Here is a 25,520-nt window from a genome sequence, read left to right as displayed (position 1 = left end):
CCCCTCCAACACTGGCAATCGAGGTCCCTTTCAGCTTGAGCCAGTGTGAGTTTCCGTCACTGCAACTAAGCCCCAGGCCTCACGTCCGGCTCCCTGACCCGGTCTATTCTGTCCCAGAAGCACTTGCGGCCCTTCCGTGTCCAGAACCAAGGGACCACTTAGCACACAGTGGGAGTGACCTGCAGAAGCAGCCCACTCTGGCTTAGTCCTGCTCTGGAAGGGAGCTGGGCCTCCCCCACAGCCCCAGCTCAGGCCCTGTCACCATGCCCCAGGCCACCCCCACAGCCCCAGCTCAGGCCCTGTCACCATGCCCCCACGCTCCACAGTCTCGGCTCAGCCAGGCTACAGAAGACCTGAGGCAGCAGACAAGCAGGAGACCCAGGGCTGCGGGAGGCCGGGGCAGGCAGGAGCTCTCCGGTCCTCTCCAGGGGCCTCCAGAGAGGCTTTTCCCGGGGAGAACTTAGGCCTAAAGGAATACTGCCAGGCCACCTTGGTGGCCCTCAGCCCCCTGCAGCCCAGGTCCTGAACAGCGTCTTCCTGTTGGATACCGACATCTCTTTCTACCCGTCAACTTGCACCCCGCCCCGTAGGCATGACGCCTGCTCCCATTTCACAGACAGGGAACTGAGGCAGGTTCAGTTGCTGCCCGTGTTCACCCAGACGGTAAAAGAGGTAGGACTTGAACACCGGCCACCCAAGGTCCACCCCTTGACCTGCGGGTCCCCCTCTGGGGCTGATACCCACAAAGCCGCAACATCTGAAGATGATAGAACTATGGCCAAAGGGTGTTGGGGGGGAGCTAAGCAGACACCAGACCGTCCCTTCTGCCTTGCAGGAGCGAGGTGGGCAGTGAGATCCCGGAAGGCCTCCCGCTCCAGGAAGCCCGAGTACCCCTCGCTCCTCCCTTACCTGCAGCGGGGACACGGGATCCGTCAAATGCTGACTGACGGCCAGTTTTCCCAGTTGGAAGAAGGACTGGAAACAGGAGGCTGGGACACCCTGGGCTGGGTCCCCCGGTGCTCCCGAGCCCTTCTGCAGAGGACCTGGCTGATCTGGCAGCTCCCTCAGCCCACCGCTGTGGGTGCTGTGCTCTGTCACCCCAGCTGTCCCAGATGCAGACCGGCCTCACTTCCTCACCCCAACGTGCCGGCAGGAACCCCGCTGCTTCCCCTGGCCACGCTCAGTAGGCCCCGGGCTGCGCAGGGCCTGGGGCCCTGGGGGCCTCAGGAAAGGGAAGTGGGGGCCTGGAGGCGTGAGGGCAGGCGGGCCTGCAGCGGGAGGCTCTGCTCAGGCCCTGGGGCCCACATCCCGCCAGCAATCACACCAGTGACCAAACCACAGCAGCCTGGCCTCCAGGCTGGCTGGGCCCTTGGCCCCCTTGGGGACTAAGGGCAGATTTCTGGTCGCAAGAGGGAGTCACCCGCCTCAGAGACCTTGAACTCCGTGAAGCGGCTTTGCCCAGCACCAGGCCTAGCAAGGGGCAGCTGGAAACCTCGACAGGGACGGAGGGATTCCTCGCTCCGTGTCCGCACTCCCTGTCCCCAGAGCCCTGGCCTCAGGCCTCTGCACCTCTGCCCCCTGCCCTTCCTCCACACACCCCCACAGCTGCCCCCAGGAGGGGCTGCACATCCCTGGCCCTTGCTGGGGGTGAGCCAGCAGAGTGAGGGCCAGGAGGCAGAGGGGGGAAGGAGCGGCCGTGGGTGGGCGAGCCGGGCGCGGGGAGGGCGGGCCGGGGGCAGAGGAACGGGAGCACCTGCCGGCGACCTCTCCCAGGGAGGCCAGCACCCGAGGGAGGAGCCCAGACCCCGGCCCGGCTCTGCCGCCACTGACCTGGGCCCTGCTCCCTCCATACGGATGACCCAGTGGTCTGCACGTGTCCGGCCCAGGCTGCAGGGACAAAGCTGTGAGTGAGCCGGGCCAGCACTGCTTCCTCCAGACCCTGCAGGACCCCCAGCGGGCTCCGCCTCAGCCCCCAGGCTCTGGACCTGAGGACCATCACCAACCTGCTCTGTGGTCCCCAGCAAGCCCCTGGCCCGACCTGGCCTCCATTCACCTTCCTGCTAAGGGGCACTTGGGTCAGACTGGGCTGGGGGAGGCCGACTGGCTCCGTGGAGAACCAGGTACTGGACGGGAGTGGACCGAAGAAGGAGGACAAATTCTATGGGTAGAGGGGCGGGGAGCTGTTGTTTATAGCTGATGCTCCCTGGGGTCGTTCCCTGGGTTAAGCAGGACCTGAAGTCCTCTCTCCTTTAAAATGCAAACATGATGAGTCCAGCTCAGCCCTCTCTGCCAGTTCCCGTGAACAAAGCCTGCTCAGGCAGCGGTCGGCCATCCATTCTCCCCTCTTCATTTTCCTTCAGCAGATGTGCATGAGCACCTACTATGTGCTGGGCGCCAGGCCAGGGACCCCCAGGCAGCCATCTAGCTGTGCAGGCACCAGCTCCCGAAGGCAGAGACCTGGCCCCTGCTGCCACCCCATCAGCCAGGACTCCGCACACTGTGGGTGGCGGGTGCCCGGGCAACAGCGCTCCTCAGCCACCGGCCCATTGAGCAGGCTCCCCTGCTGCATTTACCCCACCCCCAGCCCAACTCCACCACTGAGGGTTCACTTCTGTAGACTGCAAACACCTTCTCAGCCACAGTGAGCAGATCCCTGACCCCTCTTCCTTTGATAAGGAAGAACAGAAGGGGAAGTCCAGAGGGCCTCTCAGGAGCTCACGGGCCCCAGCCTGCCCAGGACGCAGCCAGGAGGCATGAAGGGGGCTGGGACGTGGGGAAAGACAGGCACCAGGGGCCTGGAGGGCAGGAAGGACGCACATTTGAGTCTCAACTCCTACTGAAGCAGCCTGTTGGAAAATGACAGTCCAGGAGACAGACAGACAGACAGCGGAACAACCTAAACAGGAGGAATTCCAAAGAGACCTCGAGAAGACTCCTATAATGCTGTTGTCTGTAAGCTGTTTCTAACCTGATACAAAACCCAAAATCTCTAGAGAAAAGACAGATAAATCCAGTTGTTTAAGTAAACAATTTACTACATGGTTAAAAAAAACACTGACAAAAGCATAATCAAGACAGGGGACAGATAAGGGAAGCAAATTTGTGACTCATACACAAGAAGCTAATCTCCCTCATATATAAAGAGCTCCTGCAATTAAATAAAGACCATAACCCAGTAGGAGAACATATGATCAGGAAGCTCACAGAAAAGGCGATTAAAATGGCTTTTAAACATTTGGAAAAGACATGACTTTCCCCCATATTAATAAACACAAAACTACCATGAAAAACCGTCAATTGGCAAAGATGACTGCATTTCTTAAATGGGGTTTTTGTTTTTGTTTTCTTTTTTTTTTTTGGTACCAAGGATTAAACTCAAAGACATTCAACCACTCAGCCACACCCCCAGCCCTATTTTGTATTTTATTTGGAGACAGGGTCTCACTGAGTTGCACAGGGCCTCGCCATTCCTGAGACTGGCTTTGAACTTGTGATCCTCCTGCCTTCACCTCCCAAGCCGCTGGGATTACAGGCATGCGCCACCGTGCCCGGCCGTAAATGTGTGTTTGAAACAGGTTACTTACATCCCCTCCTGGGCACGACTGAGTCAGCGCAACCCTGGGAAGGCAGGTTGGGGATTCCTAACAAAGGCACCACTGTATGCACATACCTTTTGACGTAGCAAATCTACTTCAAGTAATTCATCCTACAGACACTGTCACCTGTGTGAATGACATACGTGCAAGGTGACTCATGATGGCATTCTTCATAACAGTGAATGGTTGAGACAAGGTGTCTACCTGTCAGGAACTGGCGACATGAATCATGGTACTCTACATCCCTACAGTGGAATACTATGCAGCTTGAGATCCTGTGGAAACCTCTCCTAGTCAAAGCACGGAGCAGACGCAGAGGAAGGAACAGAGGAAGGAACACAGAAAACCAAAACTTGCTTTGGCAGAGAGGCCAGATTGCACTTCTCATTTTCAGTTTCCATTCCTATTGTTGTGTTGCTTGTGCAAGTGTAGAAAAAAAAAAATTCTTAATATATATTTTTTAAAAAGAATCCCAGGTCTATCCTTTCTAAGCTGCGTGACCCTGTGCCTCAGTTTCCACTTTTGAAATACCGGGGAGAGAATACCAGTCTGAACACACAGGGCCTGAGAGGATTCCGTGGGGTCCTGCAGGGAGGGTGCTGAGCCTGCATCTGCCACAGAATGCCCACGTCTGGGTGGCACCTGTTGTCGGGTGGCAGAAAGGGCCGTGGAAGGGAGTGGTCCAGACGCAGCCCTCCCCCCCCTCCCCCCCCCCCCCCCCCCCCCCCCCCCGTCACCGGCAGCCTGCTCTGCCCTGTGGCACTGCAGGGGTGGGACAGGCCCAGCTCCCCTCTGCCCCAGGGAGAGAGCAGGGGTCACCATCTGGGATGGCCTTTGGTGCCATGAGTGGCCCCACCGGTTGGTGACACTAGCTGGGCCAGGGAGCAGCCCTGAAGCCCACCCAGGGCGGGGGAGGTGAGGATGCTGGCCCCAGCCAGGGGGCGCCCCGGTGGCATCCCAGGGGACACAGAGCCTTCCCCAAGCTCCAGGCCACAGCAAGACAGGAGCCACAACACGGGCCCTCGAGGCGTGCCCTGCAGGGGGAGAAACTGGACAGCAGAACCCCCAGCTGGCCCTCTTCACCTCCCCGAGTGGGCAGTGGGCGGGGCCAGGCCCCAGGGCTCTCCCCCATCTCCCCCACCCAACCCGCTGGTCCAGACCTGCCAGCTACACAGCCTCCTGCTGGGACAGGCACCCAGGCCTGCCCTGCTCCAAGTCCAGGCTCAGGGCCTCTGACTCTCCACCGGGTCCTGTGCCACCCTCTGCCCCACAGCAGGGAAAGTGACACCACTGAGCACACACCTCCAGGCAGTCCCCAGTCACAGGAAGTGCTGGGCGCACTCCTTCCTCTCTCCCATTTAAAGGTCCCCGTGCCGCCAGCGCAGTGGTGCGCACCTGGGAGGCCGAGGCAGGAGGGTCACCAGTCTGAGGCCAGCCTGGCTCAGCAACTGAGGGAGACCCTGTCTCAAAATAAAAAAGTAATCAAGGGTGGAGCATATGGCCCTTGGCACAGTGCCCTCGGGTTGACCCCCCAGCACTGGGGGGGTGGGGGAATCCCCTGCACACATTAGCAAATCGAAGGCTCTGACAAGTCCTGCAGGAAAGAACCCCCCTGAATCAATCACCTGTTCAATCCCCCTGTTCGCGGGACTCATTTCTTGCAATGAATATCTAGTGGACTTCCTTTGGGGACATGCTCACTTGGAGCTCCCGTGGTGACTCGGCCACTATCCTCTCCCTTTCTGACAGGCTGGGGAGCTCCCTCAGGCTGGGGCCCGTTATCCCACCTCCACCTGACCCTGGGCTGTGCTAGAAGGCTGCGTGGTAGGGAGGGGGACAGGCCCATGCGCCTGCTTGTGGGCCAGGGGACCAGTCCTGACTGTGGCCTCCCTGGGTGAGGGCGAGGGGGCACTGGGGAAGAGGGCCTGGGAAGCACTCCAGGGCTCTCCAGCTCAAGTGGGCTCGGCCTCCCTCCCAGGCCTCCCTCCCAGGCCTCCCTCCCAGGCCTCCCTCTCAGGCCTCCCTCCCAGGCCTCCCTCCCAGGCCTCCCCCTCAGGCCCCTCAGGCAGTCTTCAGGTGGGAAGTGACCTGCCCCTGGGGACAGCCGGCCGGAAAAGGACTCTAAATGCCAACCAGTTAAGCGCTCCTGTCACATTTCCTGACTTGCCGTGCCACGCAGGGAGATGGCCACCTGCCTCGGTTTCCCCGTGGGCCCCATGCAGGACGGTGCAGGGGACAGAGCCCTGGGCTGAACACCAGGAGACCCGAGGTCCTGTCCCCGCTCTGCCTCCCCAAGCTGTGTGACCTGGGCAGCTGCTCACCCTGTCCAGGCTGCTCCTCCGCCCTCTAAGGCCCTTCCCTCTCAGACAGCAGAGAAGCCAGCCCGTGGGTGGCAGAGGCACCCGCCCCCCAGCACGCAGCCCACCCGAGCCCACTGAGACGTCACTGCCTGGCCGGGCTCCCCGTCCCCACAGAGACCTGAAGCCACCACCTGCCCAAGCTCCCAGCCCACTTGCCGGGGCTTCCTGAGACCTCCCTCACGACAGCCATGTGGGGGACAGGGGCTGCCCTGGGAGGCCAGGCTGAGGGCCGGAAGAGCCTTGTGCAGGGGAAGGAGCCCCACCCGGCCTCCCCACCAAACCACAGCCCCGGCTTCCGGACCTGCAGCCACAGGGGGGCTTGGGAGGCCCCACCACAGAGTCGGGGCCTAGCCCTGCTCCTGATGCCATCTTTCCCTCAGGTTCTTACCTCCAGGGTGGCCTCCAGGCCGGGCAGGCAGGGCACTGATGGAGCCTCAGGCCACAGCAGCCCGGGTACCCGACCCAGGAGGCGGCCCACCAGGGCTCCCCACACCCGTCCAGAGCCCCAGGAACAACCACCCAGTGCCTGCTCAGCCCCTGGCCACAGGACTCCTCCAGAGCCTCCCAGGCCTCCTGGGTGGGTGTGTGATTTGACTGATTTCGCTTCCCCAAATAAGCCCCACCCTTCGGTCTCCTCCTGCCGCCTCCCACCTCCCCGGCTGGGAGGACTCCTGCTGCCTGTCACAGCCAGCCCCCGCGGCCACCTCCTCCAGGAAGGCGGCCGGCCCCTCCCCAGTCTGGCACCCAACCCAGCTCCGAGCCTCCCACGGTACCAGGTGGACAATCAGACCCCGCGGCCACACACGGCTCAGGGCCAGGCTCCAACCCCGGGCCCCGTCCTGTCTGCCTGAGCTCTGGCAGGTCGCTTAACTCTGAGGACCCAAGCTCGCGCCTGAGTGATGGAGACGAACCCTGCCCTCCCGCCACGCCCTGTTCTGGCAGTGAAATCCCCTCCTGGCTGTAAACCTCCTCATAAATCCAGAAACACCGCACAGGGGAAGGGGCCCACCCGCCACAGGGAGTCGCCTAGGGCCTCCAGGCCCCGCCCACCAAGGGCTCACGGGGCACAGGGGAGCAGCTGAAGCCACGATAAGACAGACAGATATGGTCCCTGTGCCATCCACGCTGGGGGCGGGAGGCACACCACAGATGAGCTGAGTGAGGAAAGGCAAATGCCCAGGGGGGCAGGGATGAAGCCCGGGTCCGCAGAGTCTAGTGGGTGGGAACAGAGGATCCACCTGGGAGGAGCTGTGTGGCTCTGGACATGTTCATTAACCTCTCTGGTCCTGAGCTTTCTCACCAAAAGAATGCACGGGTAATGGCTCCTAGCTCCCAGGGGAAGGTACACAGTGAGTGCCAACACACGGCATTATGTCAGCCGGCTCCAGACACCAGGGATTGGCGGCCTGGGAAACAGGCACCATGAACACACTTCAAGTCCCAGGGGTCTCCCTTCCACTTCCAGGCAGCCCCCCCAAGTAACTCTTCTCTTCCCTCAGGGACTGGGCCTGCTCAAGTGCTGGCCCTGGCCCAGGCCCTGCCTGGCACCACCGCACCCCCTCCTCAGGGACAGAGTGGTGGCTCCAGGGAGTCTGGGTGTTTCAAAGGAGGCCACCTCCCACTGCCCAGGCCCCTATCAGAGCAGCCTCCGTGACTTCAAAGGGCTCCTCCTCCAGCCGAGGGCCAGGGCCATGGGAGACAGGTGTGGGAGGCGGCAGGGCTGGGCCAACAGCAGGCAGAGCTCGTCCCAGTGGCCAGCCCCCGCCCACACTGTCAGGAGATTCCCAGGATGCAGAACCAGCCTGCCCACTGCAGAGGTGGACACTGAGGAGCGATGGCTCCGGGGGATGGAGCAGGGCAGGAGGAGCCCAGGTGACCAGCCACAAGTTCACCTCCTCCTGAGCGAGACCCGGGGGGGAACCGGGCAGGGGGCCGAGGGCCCAGCGCCCCCAACTCAGCTCCAGCCAGCAGGACTCACCCTGGGCTGGCGCCTGAGGAGCGCCTGGTCCTCCCTTTCCTGTCTGCTCTCCTCCACGGCCAGTCAGCACCGCTGAGGCCGAGGCTGAGCCCCAGAGCCCACCGCAGGGCCGGCTGGCCAGACCTGGGGCAGGACAGAACCAGAGGGGGGCCAGAGGGGCCTGGACCCCGAAAAACAAAAAGATCCCAAGCAGGTCACGGTGGGTCCCCGGGACCATGGGGGCTCTGGGCCCTCGGAGGCAAGCAGTGACACTACCCACAAGAGTCTACCAGGGACCTCACGGTCCCCAAACCCCATCCAAAGACTGTGGCCACTCCTGACCTGTCCTCACCACCAGGTGCCACGCCCAGGGGCGGAGGTGGGCCTCAGGGGAAGCTGAGAGCTGAGGATGTCACTGCGCCCCTTTCCCTCAGGGGGAGTCCCTTCCGACCATCAGCATGGCAGAGGGGACAGAGGGACAGAGGCACAGGGAGGAGCGGAGAGGAGGCCCCCCAGCACCCGGCACCAGTCACGGCCAGGGGCGGCTGCGGGCGTGGGGGTGTCCCTTCTCCCCTGCTCAAGCCCCCCGAAAGGGGACACGTTCCAGGGTAGGGAGGCCAGGGGACAGCCAGGTGGTCTGAGGAGCAAGTTGAGGGGGGACTGGCCCAGAGTGGATGAGAAGGGACAGGGACAGAGCTGAGAGAGAGGTGGGCCAGGTCAGGGAGGTGACAGCCGTAGGCAGTGGCAGGTCGGGCCAGATGCCTATGGCTAGCCAGGGTGCTGTGCCACCCTCCGTAGTGGAGCCAGGGCCACTGGACGGAGGAGGCTGGTGGAACTCCCCACACCCAGGCTCCGGGGGCTCTGGCCCCTCTCGGGGACGGGGAAGCGTTTTTCCTGCATCTGACTCTCCATGAACCCACCTGGACGCTACATCAGTCCCATTTTACAGATGAACGAGGAACAGAGAGACACAGCGATTGACCCAAGAAATCCAGGCTCTCGGGGAGGTCCTGCCCCCCCTCCCCACCTCCTAGGTCCCCCAGAGTCCCCCAGTCTCCAGCCAAGGCAGAGGACAGCCCCATGACAATGAGTGACAGCTCTTCCACGAGGTGCCAGTTCTTTCTTGCCAGGGCAGTACACAAACCCCATTGAATCCCTCGGCCCTCTGAGGCCTTGGGGACCACCAGCAGCCCCATGTCACAGATGCGAGACAAGCTCCGTCACACGCTGCTGGCCGTGGGCAGAGTGGCACTTGAATCAGATCAGGGTGCGTCTGGCTGTCTCGGGAGGTGGGGGCTGGGCTGGTGGCCTCCACAAGACCCCTGGCTCTCCGGCTGGTGGTCATGCACCGCCCCACTCACTGGTCCAGACTGACCCCAGCTCTTGGCTCCGCGGCTCTGTTTAAGTGTGGGCCACGGGAAGGAGGGGCTGGAGACACTGACCCCTCTGCCTGCTCCCTTGGAGGCCCTGGAACTTTCTCAAGCCAGGTTAGGGACAGCCCTCTGCCTGGGCAAGAGGAGAGGGTAGGTGGCCACCACCTCAGTGTGAGTGGGCCCCACCTCCTCTTCCTCAGGGAATGTGGAAGAGGAAGGCAGCACAAGGGTCAGGCCACCCGCCACTCGGGATGACCCTGAGCAGAGGTGGACCAGCAGGGACAGACAACCCCAGGTCCGCATCACCCCCTCCCTGATGTGTGGGAGCTGGCCTCATGTCCAGGAAGGCAGTGCCCAGCGGGGGCATGAGGGCCCTCACTTGGCCCAGCCACCTGAGAGGCCCTGTGTGATCCCAGTTGCCCTGAAGTGACGCTGGGCCAGCCCCAGGGGACTCTCTTAGAGGAAGCTGATTTCTCACCTGGCCGGGGAGACCACCCCTCCACTAACTCCTCAGCACCCACCAGAGCCCCTGTCCCAGCTTCGCCAAAGACGAGGGGTGGCATCCTGACCCCACTCCAGACCTCGAACACGGGGAGCCTGTCAGAGACCAGCTCACGGGGTGATCCGAGAGAGGACGGTACCCCGAGTCTCTGCGTCCACCTCTGTGCCTGGGGCAGGGTGACTGGTACCCACCACGCGGGCAGGAGGTGGGGAATGGGCCAGACTAACAGCTACAGATGGCAAAGGGTGGTGCCCGCCCCTCAGGCGACACCACGGTGGACCTTGGTCTTCCTGTGGTCCATCACTCCTGCCCCATCGCACCTGTCCACACTCACCCCTGTTCCCACACAAAGCTCCAGAACACCCAGGTTCTCGGAGACGGAAGGACACCCCCCAGCAGAGCGAGAGGTTCAGGCGCCCGCGCCTCCTCTTCAGCCCGCGGCTTGCCGTTCAGTGCCCCTTTAGCTTGGTCCAAGACAGGAGCACTTTCACCATGTCGCAGACCCGTGTCCTCTTCACAGACCTTTCCCCCTAACAAGCACCAATGCAAACCCTGAAGCTTTCAATGTGCCGTCCACACACAGCAAAGACCCCCGCCCCGGCACCGTCCGCCTGGCCACCTCTGCCCGAGAGCTGAGTGACAGTCCTTCCGAGCAGCCAGCCCACTCTGGCCTCCAGTCCAGGCCCTGGAGCAGGGACCCTCCCCACCTCAGGCTCTTTGCTGCCCCAAGGGTTGGCCAGGGAGCAGACCCTAGCCAAGCTGTGCTGACCCCTAAGCCCAGTGAGACGACAGGAGAGGGGGTACCTGCTCCCCGTGTGTCCACATCGTGTGCTTTGATGAGTGCATGGAAAGGTCTGGAAGACGGACCCCTTTTGGTCCTGACGTCTACCTCAGTTCCAGGGGCCTGGGCTGGGAGGGACAGAGGAGAGCTGTCCTCTTTCCCGAGGCAGCTGCAGCCGCCTCTGTCTTGGGTGTGTGCCACGCTCAGGGTTTAAAAGCTGTTTCCTTCTCTTATTTGCCGAGTTGGAGATGGAACCGGTCCCCGAGGGCTAGCAAGCTACACCCCGCCTCCACTCTCCGAGGGTTTTTTTGCTTTGTTTTATTGAGTCGGTTCCTTTGCCAGGTTTGACTTTCTTTGAAAAGAGTGAAGTGTGCTCAAAAACGTGGAATCTCCATCCTGAAAACAAACATCTGGGCACCCAGGTTCCCAGCACCCGGGAGGCGGGGGCCCAAGGCGCAGCACCGCGGTCAGAGCCTGATGGCTGTCCCTGGTCCTCTGTTGACAAGGAGCCACCGGCCAGCCCGGGGAAGCCCCCTCCCCCGCCAGCCATCCAAGCCAGGCCCACTGCGCTCAGCTCCTGCCACCCGCCAGGGCACAGGGCCTGTCCCGCCCATCCCCCTGGCCAGACCGCAGGGCAGACGGCGCGCTGTCCCCACACCCGCGCCCGGCTTTACCTGGTTCTCCGGGTGCCCCTCAGGGGTCAGGCCCGGCTCTGTGCCTGCAGGGACGTCCTCAGAGGGCTCCCGGGTCACCATGTGGAGGCCCTCCACCGCTACCTAATGGGAGTGAGTCACATCGACCCGCCACTTCCTGCTCTGGCGGCGCCCCAGGAAGGCTGCTCTGCGCCCTGCGCTGTGGGGTGTGTGGGCCCCTCTCCCCGCCTGGCCAGCCAGCCCTCGACGGGAGCGGGGCAGCTGCCAGCCCAGGCCAGGCTCCAGTGACTTCACGGAAATTTGAAGCTCGAAGCTGGAACAATTTTGAAAAAAAAAAATAATAATAATAAAACAAAAACCAAGAGGCTGGAGCTGCAGCCCGGGTAGGCGCCTGCCTGGTGAGCGAGGCCGGGTTCAATCCCCGGCACCACAGGGACCAAAAGGACCAAGACCTCCCTTAGGAGCCCCAGGACGCCTGCTCTAAGCAGGAAGCGGACCCTCCTCGGCCGAGGCAGACAGCTGGGCTGGGCCTGCGCCTGGCCTCTGGCCGCTCTCGCCCTCCGTTTCCTGGGCTCAGTTTCCCACCCACAGTGGGTGCTCAGGAGATGGCCTGCGAGGTCACAGTCTTCCAGGACAGCCTGCTGCCCCCCCTCTTCACATCGGCCTGGCTGCAGCGTCCAGGGTGGGGAAGGCCAAGCTCAGCCTTGGAGTTTCCATTCCCAACAGTGGAGCCCAGGGAACCCCGCAGACGGGCACCATGAGGCTCCCCTTCCATCCTGCTGGGCTCCCGCTTCCCCGCTGGGGTCACGGGGGAGCCCAGTGGTGAGACACCAGGAAGGACCAGAGAGCAGGGACCAGGGACCTCCGAGACAGAGGGGCTGGGGGGCTCCGGCTGGTCCTCAGGGACCCCTGCTGAGATGTGCCTGGGTCTCCCCACATCCCACCTCTGCTGTCAGACACTCCTGGGCCTCCGCCCCCGCCTGCTCCCACCACAGCGTCTCTGTTGCTCTGTCCCCCAGAAGGTGGCTATACCACCAGCACCTCTGTCCCCAGCACCCAGCGCTAGTCGGACACAGAGTGGGACTGCACACTCCAGGCTCTTTCAGTGCCAGACCCTGGGTTGAGGGATAGCAGGTGACCTAAGGGTCTGTCACCTTGACAGGCACTGGATCCGCACAGGGCTCTGGATTATTCTAGAAGCCAAAGGAGGGGGTGAAGGACCTCACAGGGAGCCTGGCCATTGCTTTCCCTTCTTTTAACACCCATCTCCCAGGCCTGGACATTCCAAAACAGAAAAGGAATGGACATCACTAGAGGGGAAAGACCAGCCATGGACCCGGAGAAGGGATTCACAGTCGATATGTCTGACCAAAGATTCCTCTCCAGAATATATAAAGATCATCCACAAATCAAGAAAAAGGTTGAGGGCTGGGGACGTGGCTCAGTGGTAGAGCGCTTGCCTAGCATGCATGAGGCACTGGGCTCGATCCTCACACCCCATAAAAGTAAATAAATAAAAGATATTGTGTCCATCTACAACGAAAAAAATATTTTAAAAAAAGAAGAAGAGGGCTGGGGTTGTGGCTCAGGGGTAGAGCGCTTGCCTAGCATGTGGGAGGCCCTGGGTTTGATCCCTGGCAACACATAAAAAAATAAACAAATAAAATAAAGTTATCGTGACCATCTACAACTAAAAAAAATATTTAAAAAAGAAGAAGAAGAAGGAAGAGGAGGAGGAAGAGGAAGAGGAGGAGGCACCATGCCGGGCATGGTAGCACACACCTGTAATCCCAATGATTTGGGAGGCTGAAGCAGGAGGATTGCAAATTGAAGGCCAGCCTCAGCAACTTAGCAAGATCCTGCCTCAAAATCTTTAAAAATGAAATAAAAAGAGCTGGGAATGATGTAGCTCGGTGGTAGAGTGTCCCTGGGTTTGATTCCCAGGACCAGGGCAGGGGGACCCTGCCTAAGGATGCATTACACCACTAGAATAACTAAAATTAAAAGGAAATTTTAGACAAGAATTGTAGACAATTGTAGACAAGAATGTGGAGCAACTCCAAATCCCACGTACCGCTGGTAAGAATGCAGAACGGTGCCTTCACACTGGAAAATCCTCCTGCAGTGTGGACTCAGCTAACCGTAGGCTTCCCTAGTGACTCAGCAATCCAGCTCAGATATTTACCTGAAAGAAGTGGGTACATGTGCCCACAAAAGACCTGCCCCCCAAGGTTCAGCTCCATCATAATAGTAAACTGGAAACAATCCAATGCCCTGAGACGGGTAACGGAGAAACACGTTTCACAGATGTATACAGTGGAAAATCACTCAGCCACAGATAGGAGCAGGTTGTCACCCCCAACGCCATGGGCGAGTGGCACCGCAGCGAGCAGAGCCAGAGGACCCGGCTCATTCCTACCTGTTTCCACTAACATCTATGTGACAGAGCAGGACAGGCTCACCCCAGGAGGATGCTGACTGGGAAGGGACTCAGGGGACCTTCTGGGGGCTGACGATGTTCTCAGTCTCAAGCTGGTGCTGGGAACGTGGGTGTGTGAGAAGGAAAAGTCACGGCTCCGGCCGCTCAGTGTGCACTCCTGACTGCGTGTAAATCACACTCTTTAACAGCATTGACTGATCCCTGGTCCCTTTGTTTATTTTGGAGGCTGTGGGGCTCGCTGTAGGCTGCGGGAACACGGGCCTGACTCGAGTCTGGCCAGAGCCAGGTGCAGAGCCAGAGCCAGGGTGAGACTCGTGCCCAGAGGCTGGGGGTGGGGGGCAGGGTGTGTGGAAGCTGTCCAGGGGCAGCAGCGAGCAGGGAGGCTGGGGGTCAGCAGGGGTGAGCTGTCCCTCTCCAAGGCAGGCAAAGTCCTGGGGGCTGGGGATTCTCCAGGGAATGGCCAGGTGGGGAGCAAGTGACCCCGATTGCACCTGACAGACCACACCTTGTGTCCACCATGAGGTCCTCCTGTGTGCAGAGGCCAGGGCCCCTTGGTCAGCAGCGGCACGCCAAGACTTCACACACATGGGCCCACATAATCCCTCATCAACCCCACGAAGAGGGACCTGCTACCATCGCTCCTGCTCCTGGCTCAGAGGGGCCACTTGCCAAAGTGCCCAGAGAGAAGCCCAGTCGGGACTCAGTCTCACCCCATCCCCTCCACAGCCTGAGCTCTCAGACTCTCATCGCTGACCCTCCCAGGAGAAAGGAAAGGCTTCCTTGGGGACTAAGTGCCTCCAACAAGGTCACCAAGCCCTGACAGGCGGTGACCCCAAGCCTACAGAGCAGCCCCCCTCTCCTCCAGCTCCCCCAAGGAGGAATGCTTCCGGCCCTTACAGCATCAGGAAGCGTCAGGTTCTGTGTGCTCAAGGGGCCAGAGCCTACGGCACAGCCCAGCCCTCTCCTCGCCCCCTGCCCTGCTCCTGGTGCTAGGGACACAGAAGTGACTTGGGCACAGACCCTGTCATGCAAGTTCCCAGCCTGAGAGGAGGGTCTCACCAAGGCACGGCCCGGAGAGGGCAGAGAGGCAGCTCTGAAGGCAAGTGATGGGGTCCGACACACAGGAGAGAGGTCTCAGCCGCCAGGGGGAGGTCTGGGGGGGCCCAAGACCAGGCCGCGAAATAGTGGGCAGGAGGAATAAAACTGCAGCAAAAACAAGGCGGACAGAGTTGTCAGTCGGCCAAGGGACAAATGAGGCTGAGCGTTGAGCAAACAGCTTGGCGCCTTCCACAAACCCAGATGTCCAGCCCCTCCCCCGCGGGAGGAAGCCCATCGCCCCCCAGCGCCTTGCACACTCTGGGCACGCTTCTGCAGGGCAGGGGTGTGGGAGGGAAACAAGGGTCCCCACCAGTCACCTCTCTCCCGCCACCAGGCGGGGAGCAGGTTCCCCACACCCCAGCAGAGCCCTGGCAGGGGTCTGAGCAATCAGGCTGGCCACTGGCCACCACCCCGGCCCCTGGCCCAGGGGCGGTGAAGAGCACCCTGGAGTCGGAGCCTCCGTGGGTGACCTCCGCTAAGGCACAGGACCCCAGGAGCCCATCTGTGAAGTCAGGACCTCACAGTCCAGCTCCAGGGGGGCTCAAGGGCCAAGTGAGAAGCACATGGTGGGGGACAGAGTAAGTGCTCAGTTAACAGCAGCAGGCCACGGAGGCCCGCCAAAACCTCTTCTCTAGACTCTGGCTCCACTTCCTGCCTGTCTCCACGGCCTGCCCATGCCTCCTGAGTCAGGTCCTGGCCCCTCAGGCCCCCAGACCCAGCCCAACTCGCCTTGCCACCCAGTGTCCCGTGACCCACTGTCCAGCCGCCCGACTCTCCTTGGGCCTTTCTCAGGCCTTTCTACCTCCTGAAAGGGTCAAGGCCATCTACCCTGCCAGGACAGGCAGGAATGTCACCTCTTCCAGGAAGCGTCCCCCAAGGTCCTGTTGTCACCATCACCGGGTCACAGTCCCACAGAGCTCCCCCGGGGCCCCCTGTGGAGGACACTCATGGTCGCCCTTTCTGTAGTGGCCATTTTGACTCCTGTCAGCAGCTCCTATTCCTACAGGAAGTAGCTCTCAGCCCTCCAGGGTGGGCTCCTGACCAGGGTACCCGAGGGACGGGTGTGGGACTCAGGGTGGCCACGGCGGCCTAATCTTGACGGAACTCCATGCAGAAGCCACTCCCCTTTCACCGGGCGGCTGGGATGGAAGCTGGGAGCCCCGGGCCCCTCTTGGCGGGCAGCCTCCTGTCTTAGTCCCCACATTACCTGTGACCCGTCCCACGTGTGGCTTCTGAGGTCCTGAAAGGCGTCACCATGGCTTGCACCTTAGTCTTAGATGGTCCCCTCTAGAGGAAGCCAGGCGCCAGGGCAGGAGGCTGCTCAGCAGGCCTGTGGCAAGAGTGGTGCTGGAGGAGCCAAGGCCTCTGCCCCCCAAGACTGAGCCCCCGGGAAGCCCCATGCCAAGCCTTCAGATGCCAACCTCAGCAGGGACCCAAGCCACGGCGTCCACCCAGCTGAGCCTTGTTCCTGACCCACGGAGGTTGTGGATAACTGCGGAATGTCACGCAGCAGTGGACAATGGGCACCTTAAAGTGAAGCACAGAGAGGGGGAGCCCCAGGTCACTTACACCAGCTCCCCAAGACCTGCGCTTCCAGCGGCCACGAGGGCCCCTTTCACCCCTGCCCCCACTGCCCTTGGGCCAGAGGAGGGTTTTGGCTCTTCCCGCTCAAAGAAACTGGACTCATCCCGCTCTCTCCTCCCACCTGACCCGCGTGCAGAGGGTGAGGACAGCTCCCCAGCACCCGGAGCTCAGGAAGCCCTGGGGACCTTCCTGCCAGACTGCCCTGTGTACCCAGGTTCTCCAGTGAGAACACGGAGCCCGCTCTGCGGCCAGGAGCAAGAGGTCCCCGAGGACAGAGCAGGCTCAGTCCTGGCCTCGGGTCCCCAGCTCCGCCACACTCAGGCCAGGAAGGGCAGAGGCACCTCGCTGGACAGGCCCAGCCTCGCGGTCACTCAGTGTCCTTTCAGATCGATTTTGCACCCGGGGGTTGGGTGGCATTCCAGGGCATCCGCCCACGTCCTCTGGGACCGCTGTCCTCGTCTGTCCCTTCCCACGAGGGCTCAGGGATGAGCAGGGGCCCCGTCCTTGGGGAGCCCCGCACCTTTGCTATCAGAATGAGCTCCTGGAAGCCTCCCTCCAGGTGGGATTCTGAATGGCCACGGCCTGGCTCCGGCCCAGCAGGAGAAGGAAGATGCAGCCCACACCCTGTGGGTGGTGCGGCCAGGGGGAGCGGGGGCTGGCCCCACAGCCCAGGGCCCCGGGGTCTGCCAGGCGTGGGAGACAGGACTGTGAAGGGCCAGGGCAGCCGGGGTCACGGCGGGTTGAGTAACAGAGAATCCGCAAAGAACAGATGTGAGAGCGACGCTCTGCCAACCAGGAGGCCCATGTCCTTTGAAAACTTTGCAGCTGGGCAGACGCCTGTCCTTCCCTGCACCAGCCCCGTGTGACCCTCAGAAGAGCAGGAGGAAGGTGGCGTCCTCCCAGAAGGTCCTGGGAAAGGGGTGACAGATGCTGCCAAGGGAAGAAAGTGGCTCAGGCCCGGCACATAGGGCTAGGGGTGCAGCTCGGGGCCAGGGCACGGGCCCCACGCCCCCACCCCCCAAAAAAAACATATTCCAAATCTTGGGAATTATTACTAAATGATAGAATTTAGAAGGGTTTTTGTTTAAATTCCATCTTTTTTTTTTTTTTTTTTTTTGGTACCAAGCATTGAACTCAGGAGCTGTCGACCTCTGAGCCACATCCCTGGCTCTATCTTGTATTTTATTTAGAGATTAGAGATGGGGTCTCACTGAGTTCCCTAGAGCCTCGCCGCTGCTGAGGCTGGCTGCTGAGGCTGGCTCTAAACTCTCCATCCTCCTGCCTCAGCCTCCTGAGCCACAGGGATTACAGGTGTGCACCACCGTGCCCGGCTCACATCACTCTTTGCTTGTCTGTTTTTAAATTTTTCTCTAATAAAACTACACCAACCAGTTAAAAGATAACAGGAGGAAAGCAACGACAAGGAAGAAAGAGCAGGAATAAGGGAAAAGAATGCACCGAGATCAGGAGTCCCCCAGCCAGCACCAAGCTCAGCATCCCTCCAAGGTCAGGCAAAATCTGGAGGTTATTTTTTTTTTTTAACCAAAATAAATAAATAGATTATGTTAAAGCCATCAAATATCAGTGGCACAAGTGGCACAAACTTCCACAAGACAAGCCCACCTTCCAGAAGTGTGTAATGCCATCTGCAAGTTAGACGGAGCTGTGGCCACAACCCGTTACAGGATGCAGGAGGCAGGACCATGCAGAGAGGAAGCTCTGCTGCAGTAAAGGCACCTGGTTCCACCAAACCTCCACGGAGACAGGGGACAGATGAGTACCAACTCCACCAACGACAGAATGGAGAACCACCTCATTAGGCGCATTAGGATTTGGATCCTGATTTTATTTAAAAAAAAAAAAAACTAAAAAAGTACATTTTTTGAGATTCATGAAACAATTGGAACCCTGACTCATTATGATCTTATAAACTATTGCTAATTTTTGGATGCAATGTTACATTTTTATTGCAAATTGACTGTGTTTATGGAATACAAAGTTCTCTCTATACAATGTGGAATGACTAAATCAAGCTAATTAACATATCCCTCACTTCAGATGTTGACCATATTTTTGTGGTGAGGACATTTAAGATTTGGAAGTATACATTGTGGGCTGTGCTCTGACACTTTTTTTTTTTTTTTAATGGTACCAGGAATTGAACCCAGGGGTGCTCAGCCACTGAGCCCCATCCCCAGCCCTATTTTGTATTTTATTTAGAGACAGGGTCTCACTGAATTGCTTAGGGCTTGGCTGTTGCTGAGGCTAGATTTGAACTCATGATCCTCCTGCCTCAACCTCCCGAGCCACTGGGATTATGGGCGTGAGCCCCTGCGCCCAGCTGCCATGGTGCTCTTGAACCTAATTCCTCCTTGTCCAACTGAAACTGCATTCTGTCACAAGCACCCCTCTGGCTTCTGCCTGCCTCTGGTCACTACATCATACCTCTGCTTCTGGGCTTGATCTTTTCAGAGGACATGTACGGGAGCTCATGCTGCATTTGTCCTTCTGGGCTCACCTCATGTCACTTAGCAAAATGCCCTTCAGGTTCATCCACATTGGTGTGAATCACAGAGTCTCTCTCTTTTTAAAGGCTAAATAGTATTCCACCGTGAACACACACCACCTTTTATTAGACGGACACTGGGTTGATTCTACGGCTTGGCTAGTGTGAGCGCGGAAGCACCCACGTCTCAACATACTGATTTCAAATCATTTGGGGAGGTCTCCAGAGAGGGTACAGCTGGATCACATAGTTGTTCTATTTTTTATTTTTTGAGTAATTCATACTTTTTTTTCTTTTTTGCAGTGCTAGAGATCAAGGCCAGGGTCAGGCGACCACTCAGTGGAAACGCGCCCGCCCCTGCCCCTCCGCTGGTTGGTAATGGCCAGGCCAACTCACATTCCCACCGGCACCTTGCAGCAGCCCGCGAGGGTCTCCTTCTCTCCACATCCTCGCCAGCTGTGTCTTTCATTTTTTGTTAACAGCATTCTGACAGTTGTGAGGTGACGTCCCCTCGTGCTTTTAATGTGCATTTCCCTGATGAACAGCGATGCTCAGCGTTTGTCACGAGTCTGTTGGCTTCCTCCCCACCCGCTTCCCCATGCTGGGGAGTGAACCCCGGGGCTCCACCACTGAGTTACATCCCCAGCCCTTTTTATTTTGAAACAGGGTCTTGATAAATTGCCTGGGTTGAGCTTGAACTTGTAATCCGCCTTCCTCGGCCTCCTGAGTCTTTGGGATTACATCCCCAGCCTTTTTTTTTTTTTTTTTAATATATTTTTAGTTGCCAATGGACCTTTATTTTATTTACTTCTATGGGGTGCTGAGGATCGAACCCAGTGCCTCACACATGCTGGGCAAGCGCTCTGCCACTGAGCCACCACCCCAGCCACCCCCATCCCGCCTTTTTTTAAAATATTTTATTTAGAGACAGGGTCTTGCTGAGTTGCTTGGAGCCCTGCTAAATTGCTGAGGCCAGCTTTGAACTCGTGATCCTCCTGCCTCAGCCTCCCCCCCCCGACTTTTATAGGTTTTGACGCTACTATAAATAGGGTCTTTTCATTTTCCTCTTTGGGATATTTTATTTTCAGTGTATTGAAACTCTACTGAATTTTGTGTGCTGATTGTGTATCACGCAACTTTACTGTATTCGTTTATCAGTTCTAACAGTTTTTTGGTGGTCACAAGTTTTGTATTTCTTTTAAGCGTCCTTATCTGTTCATAACGTTGGGCCAATTTTCACAGATGCAGTGATACTGGAGGGGAAGTCTGAGCACGGAGATGCCTCTTGGCTGGCCAGAGTCAGCAGTTGGAGACCCTGAGGCCGGGGGGGTCTGTGGGGTCAGCACATTGCCCCCTCCCTCTCTGTAGGTCTAATTTTCCCATCAGGAAATGTGGGAACCCTCCAGCACCAGAGCTCTCCCGTCTGTTGTCTCATCCGAGTGGCAGACAGGGAAGAGGTCATTTCTGGCCCCTTTCTACAGATGGGGAATGTGTGGTCCTGGGAGGGAAGTGACTCACCCTGGGACTCCAAGCCAGCAGCACAGAACCCCCTCAGCCCTGCCCCCAGCTGGAGGGAGGAAGAAGTCGGGGAGAGAGAGACAGACACACAGACACAGGCCCTCCCCACTGCCTCCTGGAAGCCTCCGGGCCACCTGCCAGCCACCTTCCTCTCCCCAGGGCCTCCCACCTCACGCACAGGGGCTTAGAGGCAGAGCAGCTGCCTGGGCGGCATCGTAAACCTCTCCTGGTGGCGCTGTCTCCTGGGAGCCCCTCCCCAGCTCACCCTCTGACCACAGAAGAGCTTACCCAGGAGCTGGAAGCTCCCCGCTCAACGCCTGGGACAGACAGGCCGCCAGACACGGCCTACCGCCAACCTGCATCCAGTCTGCAGGCGCCACAGTTGGGAAATGGACCTGCTTTTATTCACCCTAAGAATCCCCAGTGGACGGAGACTGTAGTTACCGGCTGCCGCGTGCATCAGGCTCGCTGCACAAACACTGGAAACAACCTACATGTCCAGCAATAGGGGACAGAGGAAATCATCTGGGGCTCCTCCCGGGTGGAGTGCTGAGCTGACCCTGAAGTCTGTCTGAGAACCTTGTTTCTCCAGCCCAACCCCCACAAAACCCTCCTCAGAGGACTATAAGGCGGGTTGTGAGGCTCAACATTTTTTTTCTTATCATATGTTTGAGAAAAAAAGTCATTTGCGGGGACATATGTCAATATGTAATGGGTTATTTCAAACAGCCAAGATTCTAAGGTTCCCCCCACCTGCTGTATTTTCTGATTTTTCAAGAACCAAATGTGAATTATTTCTGTAAATATACTAAAGTCATCTAGAAATAAGAAACGAACCGTTTCTCCTCCTCCCAACAGGGGCGCTCAGAGCCATGGCCAGGGGCAGAGCTCAGCTTCCGCCCCAGCACCAGGCTGCCTGGCTGGGAGAGCTGTGAGGGTCACGTGGCCTCTGACCTCAGTGTCCCCACCTGTCACCAAACTGCACTCCTCCTGCCACCTGCACTGAGCCTGAGATGCCTCTGTGAGATGGGGACCGCAGGGCACATCTGCAAGGGCACCCCGACAACGCCACCCAGCCGCTGCCCACCCCACGCCCAGGGGTGCCCACGTCCAGCCTTTGCTCACCCTCACCCGCGCTGGTGGGAGTCGCTGTGTCGGAGCCCAGCACTGAGGGAAGCCACCATCCCAGCCTCACACGCAGAGAGGACCCTGCCACCCTCCAGGAAGGCCCAAGGATGCCCAGGCCAGGTAAGGACCGGAGCAAACTAAAGTCCCAGGTCCTGTGTGAGGAGGAGAAGTCACTGAGCATCAGCCAGCAACTGCCACACAGCCACGTGGTTGGAGGTGCTGGCCTTCTGAGTTTGGCAAAGGAAACTAGAAATCTGGGTTTTCATGCAAAATCTTGTGGTTTTCACATGTTGGCCATTTATCCAAAATACACTGTACTTCTGCAGTCCTTCTGTTAGTGCCTGAACTTCTGTTAGTGCTGTGTGGCCCTGAGCAAACCACTTAACCTCTCTGGATTTCAGTAGTGTGATCTGTAAGGGGGAAAACCAAAACCTGCCTCTGGTTTATTGTGACAATGAGACAAGTCAAACTGCCAAGGCTAATGGTAACAAAGCAACAATAACAAGTTGACTTTCACAGAGGGCTGAGCACCTTTCTAAGTAACAAGAATTGTTGTTAAGTCCTGTTCTGAGGTTGGAACTTATGATCCTCCTGCCTCAGCCTCTTGAGTTGCTGGGATCACAACTTTGAACTTGAAATATTATACACAATCATACACAATAGTAGGGTTTTTTTTTGTTGTTGTTGTTGTTTTTCTTTTTGTGGTGCTGGGAATTGAACCCAGGGAGGCCAGCACACTACCAACTGAGCTAGATCCCCAGCCCTGGTTTAGCTGTTGATGGATCTTTATTCATTTGTTTTTATGCGGCGGTGAGAATCCAACCCAGTGTCTCACATATGCTAGGCCAGCACTCTACCACTGAGCCACCAGCCCAGCCCTGAATTCGAAATATTTTAAAAACTTCAGAAAAGTTAAGTACAAAGAACGCTCCTGAATTCTACCCAGATTTGTCTCTTCATGTTATTTTGCCTCATTTTCTTTATTTTATGGCTACTTACGGGCTTCTTTTTAACATTTGAGCATAGATGACTTGGGCTGTGTCCATTTACCCCTAAATATGTTTGCACATATTTCCTAAGAACATGGATTCGCATGAACAGTGATGAGAGCACTGACGTCCGTGCTTTGTGGTCCACGTGCAGGCCTCTCAACGTCAGTGTCGACAAGAGCTTTCTAGGGTCTTCTTCAGCTGCAGTTCACATTCTGCACCTCACTGCCATGACTTCTGGCCTCCTTTCATCTGGAACTGATCCTAGGCCTTTGTGAGAGGCGTCCTCAGCATTCCCATTTTACAAAGAGGTGGAAGCGCTTGCCCGATGTCACACAGCTAGGAAGTGTGGAGCCTGGGGACTCCCTCCCCAGCCTGCGCTCTCATCCCCAGGCCCCGGAGCTGGCAGATAGCAGCCTTTGTGTTCATAACCGAAAACAGGGGCCCCTTCTGCTCACGGAGGACACGTGGAAGCCACCTCATGCAACAGGTGGTCACTGTTGAAAGAGGGCCCTCCCGCACACAATGACAGGGCCTCCCGCTGCTGGCTCCCTGCACCTGGCCCTGGCTGGATGCCACCGCTCGACCCCGTGGGCCCCATTTAACCATTCCCAAATAGTGTGCTCAGGTGCGGAGGAGCCACCTGCCTCTAGCAAACTGGGGGACAGAGAGGGAAGGGCAGAGCCGCCCTGTTTCTCTCTTAAAGTCACAGTCCGGGTCCAAATGTCCCAAAGGCAGAGGTGGTAAACGCCCCGGAGCTTGAAGCCCTGAGCCCTAAGAGTCCCCAGGTCCTGCCCCTCACCACAGACCACCCAGGCTGACAGGGCCCACTGAGGTCCGCCATGGCACGAGAAAGGGTTGCGCTGGAGGGAGGGGCGAGAGGACGGGTCACACACAGCCGCAGCACCTGGGGAGAGGCCTGCAGGTGGATCAGCCTCCTCAGCACAGGTCCTTGACCCAAGCCCAGGCCACGGGAGGTGAAATCGTCCATCCCCTGGGGACCAGCGCTCCCACCCCACAATTCCAGGCTGGGCAGCACTGGCTCCCAGATCTTGGAGCTGTCAATGACCTCAGTGTCACTGCCCCTGGCCTGGTGCCCCCCAGGAGAGGGCCTGCCATCGCTCGCTCCCCATCTAGCCAGTCTCCAGGCCGTGTCCATCAAAAAGCTCTCCAGCCCTAACAGCAGACACACAGCGGAGGAGAGGAGGTGACCCTGCAATGAGAAGCTCTGCAACTGACCAACGGGGGCTGCCGAGTCCCAGGCCCCTCTGCTAGGTTTCAGGATAATTTGTAAGGAAACACCTCACAGCCTTGGGAATCCACCAGAAGCTGGCGTCAGCCCCCAGACCTCACCTGCAAACCCAAGTCCAAGTAGCCACTACAGGAGGCTTTTGAGAACTTACTAAAACAAACACAAGAGGAATAATTGCTTTTCTTCCTTATTGTTGATGTGGTGAAAATACAAAAAGCATGAATAAGAAGATCTGTCAACAACCCCCCCAATGATACCCCTGTACAAACCCTTCCCTGTTCTCCTCTGGTTCACAGTAGACAGACTGGCCTGCAGCTGTGGGTGGTCAAGGTCACCCACTCTGTCTTCCCCACAGGCCAGTGGCCTTGGGAGGGCAGGCCCCACCTGGCGCAGCCCACTTGAGACCCCCGGCTGCATTCAGCCAGGGTCTGACGTAAGGATCAGCAGTTCTGTCTGCTCAGCTGCAGAGGAAGAGGATCCAAGAGGTGGGGATCTGAAGCAAAGGTCCGAACTGCCACCAGGTCATGGGTAGGAACAGGAAGAAGGGAGAGGTGGACCGGCAGAAGCAATGCACGTCTCCCCTTGGTGGGTAATTAACAGGCCCATCTGGGACTCAGCCTTCAGGTCTGCGAGCTGGGCTCACTAGTGAGTACTCGAGTCAAACTGCACGAGGGACTAACTTGCTATGAGACCGGTTTCCGCCCATAAACAGGGCTTCCAGTCCCGACATTTTTTCTCTGTCCAGTACTGGGGACTGAGCCCAGGATCTCACCCCCACCCGCTTCCTAACTTATGATCAAAGGATGCGCAAAATCTGCAAGCAGGTCCCACCGCTCAGGTCCTCCATGACAGGCCCAGGGGCGCCCACCCTCAAATGTCCAGGCGTGGATCTACTGCCTGAGGGTGGCCGCACACCTTTTAGGGCTAGAGGCTACATGGGGCCGATTCCCCACGCTCCGCCCGTCTCCTGCGGGACCTTCTCACGGACCCGGGATCCGACCCCACACCCCAGCTCAGCCAAGGTCCAAGGTGGACAAGCTCGTCCCCGTGGGCCACCGGCCCACATCCGACAGCAGCTCTTGCATCCGAGCCCCTGTCTCCGGCCCCTGGGTGCCACCCAAGGTCCTCCACTCTCTGTCTGAGGGACGGTCCGAGCGCAGTCCCGGCTGTCCCTCAGGTCTCTGTCTCGTCATCCTCAGGTGGAGCGTCCCCAGTCCCTGCCGCTGGGCACCGTCGGAGAGGGAGGGGGTGACAGAGACGCCCTGAGCCACCTGAGGGCCCCAAGCCTCCGTGGCCGGGCACCCCAAGGCTGGGGAAGGACACCCGGGAGCGGCCCGCCGGGCCTCCTCCCACCGCGACTCGGGCGTCCCCGGGTCCCGCCGCTCCCACGGGGCCTGGCCCGAGCCCCCGCCCGCGGCCACCTCGCTCCGCGCCCGCGCTCACCTGCAGCCGCGGCTCCGCGCCGCCGCCTCCGCCCGAGTGGCCGCCCGAGTGGCCGCCCGAGTGGCCGCCCGAGTGGCCGCGGGCGGGCCCGGCGCTCCGGGCGGGGGCGGAGAGGCCGCGGGCGCCCCCCGCTGGCCGCCCTGCCCCGCTCCGCGTCCCGGGAAAGGTGGAGGGCGCCCGCCATCCCGCTCCGCGCCGCCGCCCACCCGCGCTGGCCCCCAGGACTGCGGCCTCGGAACCGTTTCTCCGAGTAACTCGCGCTCTGGCCCAGGGCTCCTGGCGCCCCCGCCCGTCCCCTGCCCGGTCCCCAGGAGCCCTCGCTCCGGGTCTGGCCGCCCTC

At 59.2% G+C, this 25,520-nt stretch overlaps 1 protein-coding gene across 3 annotated transcripts in view; it reads right to left on the bottom strand.

The window, feature by feature from the left end:
• Adcy7 (adenylate cyclase 7) overlaps positions 1-25,217 on the bottom strand; it is a 53,793-nt gene extending 28,576 nt beyond the window's left edge. Inside the window, exon 1 of one of the 3 annotated variants that reach the window (XM_076839613.2) lies at positions 25,181-25,217. The gene's annotated coding sequence lies outside the window, so the exon portion shown is untranslated. Of the gene's footprint in view, positions 1-6,344; positions 6,508-11,243; positions 11,332-25,180 lie in introns of those variants that run through there. The other 2 variants (XM_076839612.2, XM_076839611.2) reach the window with 2 other exon arrangements.
• Between the last annotated feature and the right edge of the window lie 303 nt (positions 25,218-25,520).

The sequence above is a fragment of the Callospermophilus lateralis genome, chromosome 18, assembly GCF_048772815.1.
Source record: "Callospermophilus lateralis isolate mCalLat2 chromosome 18, mCalLat2.hap1, whole genome shotgun sequence".
Classification (NCBI taxonomy): Eukaryota; Metazoa; Chordata; class Mammalia; order Rodentia; family Sciuridae; genus Callospermophilus; species Callospermophilus lateralis.
Note: the sequence above shows the minus strand (reverse complement) of the source record. Positions and strands in the feature narration are given on the sequence as shown.